Source organism: Gekko japonicus, unplaced genomic scaffold (genome assembly GCF_001447785.1).
Source record: "Gekko japonicus isolate JY-2015 unplaced genomic scaffold, Gekko_japonicus_V1.1 scaffold4486, whole genome shotgun sequence".
Classification (NCBI taxonomy): Eukaryota; Metazoa; Chordata; class Lepidosauria; order Squamata; family Gekkonidae; genus Gekko; species Gekko japonicus.
Genome location: NW_015163747.1, coordinates 8,453 through 15,469, shown reverse-complemented (window position 1 = coordinate 15,469; position 7,017 = coordinate 8,453).

Genomic DNA, 7,017 nt, shown 5'->3' with positions numbered 1-7,017 from the left:
TTTTGCCTTTTGTAAACAGGTTTTGTAGTTTAAGTCATTTCAAAGAATCTGCAAAGCCTGTTTCAGGAGAGAAAAGCAGGACAAAAGAACTGTGTGGGAAGCGAAACCTCTCTCTCCAACCCCTTTCAGCGTCCTTAAAAAAAAAAAAAAACCTGTTATCCATCTCCAACCTTTAAGACATGATTAAAAGGATCACAGACCATAAGAACTGGCCCCAGATTAGTACAAGAGTCAGAAATAATCAGCATAAAATCGTTCCAAATTCCCTCCCCCATATCTCGTCTTCTTTTATGGTATCACTCACACGAGACACCGTGCGGCAAATAACCAAAACGAAAAGTTATCGTACTTAAGAGAGGGCCAAGGATCACTTTCCCATTTATACTTTTCTCAGTACAGTCCTTTTTTAAACACAAAACAAAACTTTATTTAGACCGAGCTCTCAAAGTGAAGCAAACTTCTTTTAATCAATACCTTTTTTTTTGCTTCATTCTTTCCCCCTCTCTTAAAATATGAAGAAGCTGATCTTTCCCCCCCCAAAACAATTTATTAGGATACATTATTAGTTCAAACATATTATTTTTTTGTTATACATCCTTTCTTCTCTTTCCCCTCCCCTCCTGGCTTCCCACAGTGCTCCAGCCTCCAGCCCATTTCTTAGTTCTTTTCTATTTTCCTTATCTTCTAATCATAATCTACCGGTAACACTTCTTAAAATATGAAGAAGCTGATCTGAAGAGTGGTCCAAAAGTCTGTCTTGCCCTGTTCTACAAAGACAACCACAGAGAATAGTAAAAGTTTTCTTCAATGGGGGGGGGGGGTTCAGTGCCGTCTTCCGCACAAACACCCCCTCCCCCCAATCAACATTGCTTTGGTCAATGGCTAAATAGTATGTATTAAGGCTGGAAGAATTTAATCGGGTTTGGAAGGGTGGAGGTTACCGGGATGAGTCAAAACGTGGGGCTTGATGAGACTGGTGTGATGTCGTTGGCCGGGGGATCCGAGACGGGGACAAAGTAGCAAGAAAGAGCCAGCCACTAAGTCTGGGACCAATTCAAAGCAGATGGCAGGCTTGGGAAGGAGGTTAACATATTACGGGTGATAAAGGAGAAAACTAAGGGACACCTTGCTCTCTAAGTTCAGGGATATTGGTAGAGCAGTGGGCCCAGACCTTTTTGGTATGGTGACCCACCAGTCCATCCAGGGCTGGCCTTTGGCACCCTTCAGCATTCCCTTTTCTGCAGCGGCTAACCAGATGTTTTGGAGGAACCAACGAGCAACACACAACGGGTGCCGCTGCCCCCACTGTGAGCCCCAAGCCAGTGACATTCCAGCACACACAGCCTTTGTGTACGGAGGTGACAATCCAGCTTTTGACTGCCCTCTCCTCCGTTACTCCCTCTAATCCCCCCCCCCCGCAAGCATCTAAGAGACTCACTCTGTTGATCAAGTTTTACTGGATCGACACATAGGTGCAGTGACCAAAAAATGCCAACTAATGTACGACATGGAAGATACTGTTTCTAGGGTCATATCTCGGTTTCCAAAATACAATAGAGAGTAACGGAAAGGGCATGGGGGCAGGCTATAGGGAGGGCTGGCCACAACCCACTTTTGGCTGCCAACCCACAGGCTGAGAGACACTGTGCTAGAGGATTAGGTACAGCCAAGGAGACTGAAACATGAGATGATAGCCAATCTGATGAACGCCAGTCGAGGAGCAGGTCTAGACAGTTTCTGATGTGAAGATGTTGGAGCAGGGAGAACACACGCGTGTGAATTGTTGCATGCTTTCTCATCCACCCATTGGTAAATGGTGTTGGTGTTGTTGTTCAGTCGCACAGTCAAGTCAGACTCTTTCCGACCCCATGGACAAGATCACGCCAGGCCTTCCTGTCTTCCGCCATCCTCTGAAGTTGGCTCACCTTCATGTTCGTTGCATCTATGACACTGTCTAACCATCTCATCCTTTGCCGTCCCCGTCTTCTTTGACCTTCAGTCTTTCCCAGCATCAGGGTCTTCTCCAGTGAGTGCTCCCTTCTCATTGGGTGGCCAAAGTATTTGAGCTTCATCTTCAGTATCTGGCCTTCCAGGGAACAGTCAGGGTTGATTTCTTTTAGGATTGACTGGTTTGATCTCCTTGCAATCCGAGGGACTGTCAAGAGTCTTGGTAAATGGTACTGGCATCCACTTTTCTTGGTCAAGTCAAGGGCAGTTGGCCACACAGCACTCTCTTGAGTTTTTACGGGCCGTAGGAACTGCCGTGCCTTAAACCGCTCTGTGCCAAACAAGCTGCAGAGGCTTAGACGTTGAGTGGATTGTCTCAACAAGTGTTGATTGTACTTTTCTCCTGATATAGCAAATTCACTTTGATAGCTTAAGTTGATTTAGCTAGGATTAGCAACACTAATTCTGTGACACTTTGATGGCTTAAGAGTATATATATTCCCCAGGCTTAGTGATGCTAAGTAGCAGTCTATTCAAGGCAGAACTTTGCATTTTATTGACAAAGTGTTTCGTCTTGTCAATAAAAATGACAGTAAGCCACCCGTGGCTTGTGCATAAATATTACATAAACTATTTAACATACTAACATCAGAATTAAGATGCCAAACTGAAAGAAAAATGAATATGATACTCTCATGAGGCTGACACATTATTCATTAAGTAGCTGAAGATTCCCCCCCCCATCCACCCATCCGTGTGTATGTGGGTTTTTCCATAAATAGGGTTCTTTTGGCATCAGTTTTTAGTTGGTTGTTACATGGGCAGGTTTGTTATACTCTGTCCTTCTTACAACATAGGTAAAGGTAAAGGTTTCCCTTTCTCGAAAGCCAGTCAAATCCAACTCTAGGGATGTGGTGTTCATCTCCGTTTCCTAACCAAAGACGTTTCCTGTCTGAAGACGTTTTCGTGGTCATGTGGCCGGCGCACGGAACGCTGTTACCTTCCCACCGAAGTGGTTCCTATTTATCTACTTGCAATTTCTTGCTTTCGAACTGCTAGGTTGGCAGGAGCTGGGACCAGAGACGGGAGCTCACTCTGTCATGCAGCACTCAGGTCTCGAACTGCCGAACTACCGACCTTCCGGTCTGCAGTTCAGCATCTTAACCACTTGAGCCACCACAGCCCCTCTTACAACATAACATCCAACTAAAGGAGAAGTTCTGTGGAAAGAAATGTTTTATTGAGCACCGAGCCGTAAGGTGGAGCGACCGTTGGTACCATGGGAAAGTGGGAGGAAGTCTAAATTGATCCATCTGATGCTAAACTCAAATTGCGTTAAGAGATGGGGGCGTATTTTCACACTCTCACTGTCTGCAGTTCAGCATCTTAACCACTTGAGCCACCACAGCCCCTCTTACAACATAACATCCAACTAAAGGAGAAGTTCTGTGGAAAGAAATACTGTTTTGAGCACCGAGCCGTAAGGCGGAGCGACCATTGGTACCATGGCAAAGTGGGAGGAAGTCTAAATTGATCTATCTGATGCTAAACTCAAATTGCGTTAAGAGATGGAGGCGTATTTTCACACTCTCACTGGCAGGCCATGTTGTAGTCGTAGACAACCAACATTTGTTGCCTTCTAATCTGAGTGGCCGTGGCCGACCCTTGTCTGACCACTGAGAGGAGTCCAACCAAGACTGCCGTCTTCATCAAGAACTGCGTGGGATGGGGAAGGGAGGGGGTATCCTCAGCATTTCTGGATTCCACGAAAATCAGTGGTGCTTTCTTCTAAGTAACCGTGCTTAGGATTGTTACCTTAGAGGTGTTAACATTTGGAAAATAGCTAAATCCTTACGGTTATGTATAGAAATGTAGGTTCGCGCATATTTAAAAAAAACCAGGAGGGCTGCAGTCACACACACGAAATAATTCGGTGCACTTACAAAGCTCCCTCTAAGCTGCGGAGTCTTGTGAGCAAAAAATTCTACTTGGTAAGCTACTGGCATAAACGTTGTGAGTGAGCAGTTTTGCTCCGGAGCCCTCTTTCCCGACCTAAGACAAAAATGTGTGAGCCGGAGGCTAAAAAAACTGTGAGCTAGCTCACACTAACTCACCTTAGAGGGAACATTTCCAACTGGATTTCTACTGTGTGGACTGGCAAAACCCAGTTGGAAAGTGCATTGAGAGCGATTGAAAGTGGATTATTTAGTGTGCGTGACTGCAGCCTAGGATGACTATCTCTCCTCCCCCCCTCCTAATTTAATCTGATGCTAAACTCAAATTGCGTTAAGAGATGGGGGCGTATTTTCACACTCTCACTGGCAGGCCATGTTGTAGTCGTAGACAACCAGGGCCTCCGGTCTTCTAATCTGAGTGGTCGTGGCCGACCCTTGTCTGACCACTGAGAGGAGTCCAACCAAGACTGCCGTCTTCATCAAGAACTGCGTGGGATGGGGAAGGGGGGGAATCCTCAGCATTTCTGGATTCCACGAAAATCAGTGGTGCTTTCTTCTAAGTAACCGTGCTTAGGATTGTTACCTTAGAGGTGTTAACATTTGGAAAATAGCTAAATCTTTACGGTTATGTACAGAAATGTAGGTTCACGCATATTAAAAAAAACCCAGGAGGGCTGCAGTCACACACACGAAATAATTCGGTGCACTTACAAAGCTCCCTCTAAGCTGCGGAGTCTTGTGAGCAAAAAATTCTACTTGGTAAGCTACTGGCATAAACGTTGTGAGTGAGCAGTTTTGCTCCGGAGCCCTCTTTCCTGAGCTAAGACAAAAATGTGTGAGCCGGAGGCTAAAAAAACTGTGAGCTAGCTCACACTAACTCACCTTAGAGGGAACATTTCCAACTGGATTTCTACTGTGTGGACTGGCAAAACCCAGTTGGAAAGCGCATTGAGAGCGGATTGGAAGTGGATTATTTCGTGTGCGTGACTGCAGCCTGGGATGACTATCTCTCCTCCCCCCCTCCTAATTTAAAAGGAGATCCTTCATTCTCAGGGGTTTCCCTCCATCCCAAACCATCAACGCCTCGGATTCTCAAAGTGTGACAGGATGGTAGGCAATACTGAACAACCCAACCCCAGAGAGTCCCTTATTTCGAAATGTGTAATGTGAGGGCCCTCCCTCGCTCAGTGAGAGCCTCTGTCTGAAAGCACATCTTTATATTGCAAGAGTGGGAGGAAACATATTGATAAAATACAGCTGCTAATAAACAACCTGGAAGCGGCAGCATTCGGCATTATGAGGTCCGTGTGACCGTGAAGAGGGACAAAAGGAGAAAATGATGCCTGGAATCACATTTGATGCCAGTAGCTGCCGGAAGCCCTTTTTGTCAAGAGACAAATGCAGTCGCTGGTATCATTATTATGAGGGAACAGAGCTGGTTGTCATTCTCTTTCTATCACTGGGGTCTTAACGTTTCCAACACCAACAGTCTAGTGTAGAAACCGCTGAGGTAATCTTCAATACACCGGCACTTAACGGTACTAGTCAGAAGGTCTCTCAACTGACATTCGTTGTATATAAGAAACTGGGATGGATCCAGCCAACTTTCCCCTCACACTGTTCCCCCTCCTCTGCTACAGCCCCCATCCAGTGCTCCCTCTAAGCTGAGTTAGTGTGAGCTAGATCACAGTTTTTTAGCCTCCAGCTCACACATTTGTTGTCTTAGCTCAGGAAGGATGGCTCCAGAGCAAACTAAGTTATGCGGCAGCCAAGTCGCTCGCTCACAACTTTAGTGCCAGTAGCTCACAAAGTAGAATTTTTGCTCACAAGACTCCACAGCTTAGAGGGAACATTGCCCCCATCCCACCTGGTTTCTGGATATGCAAGTTGCATGATTCTGTCTGTTTTGGCAGCCAAAATGGACCCCCCCCCCCTTCCTTTTTCACTATCAGGACGTCTGGCTGGATCCAACCCTCTCCTTGAAATAAAAGAGCAGAAGTCGAGAGATGGTCTTGGGCGGGGCTTTTTCCCCTGGGGAACGCACCGGAACAGAGTTTCGGCACCTCTTCGACAAAATTCTTTTTTAAATGTTTAAAAGTTTGTGAGTTCTCAGTATACAGATTGAAAACTTAGTTTCCCTCCTGAGAGTTTCTGGCACCTCCCCCTCCCAAAAAAAGCCCTGTTCTTGGGTTATCCACAGGTGTTTTAACATCAAGCGCATTCACGGGAGGATAATGGAAAATAAATTGTAATCTTACTTTTAAAGGTCTAAACACAAGTAAGGGAGGCATGACCGTAACAAATAGGGTTGCCAACTTTTTTTTTTTTTTTTACTGGCCCCTGCTCTTTCATCTGTAATCTGCCTCGATGCCATGCTGGGGTTTTGCTTCCTGATCAGTTGGTAACCTTAAACTAGCAAGCAAATCAGAAAATGCCACCGAGTTTTAATTTGAGCTAGAATCTAAGCGTTTCTCTTTTGTGCCCTCCAGAGAGGTTGCAGAGTTAACTTTTCCATTCTGTAGATTTTTTTCTTAAGGCTGCAAAACTACATTCCTTGCTTCTCAAATACGGTGCATTTTTAAAGCAGGCTCATATAGCGAGAACCCTTTCGCCACCACTGGGCACCTGGACTTTCCTACAAGACTGCACTATTGATGTAAATACATCCGGAGACAGTTTCTATAAGCTTTTAGTTTTCTAAGAACTATTAGTTTAGTGTTTATTAAAAAAAAAAAACGTATAGAATTATTAGGTATTCAGGTAAAGACATTTAAAATGGGAAAAAAACACATGGCAAACATGAAGCTATTTTGACATGGATAAAGTTTAAAAAGAAAAAAAAACCTTCTTAACCACTGGACTACCCTATTTTGTGATTCTCTTCCTCCTAGAATTTATATTCTTTCTGTTGTCATGGCCTTATTATAAATGCTATGGGCGTCTTAACCACATACCATTGGAGCTAAGTCAATTTGGCAAATGCCTATTGTGATTTGCGGTTTTAGAGCCCTTTTAAAACAAATGCCTTTTTTTCTGTATCGATTTCTGTTAATTAAATAAATATGCCTGAGCATAAATTAAGGCGCTTGCCACCATTTGGCAAGATTGAGTAGCA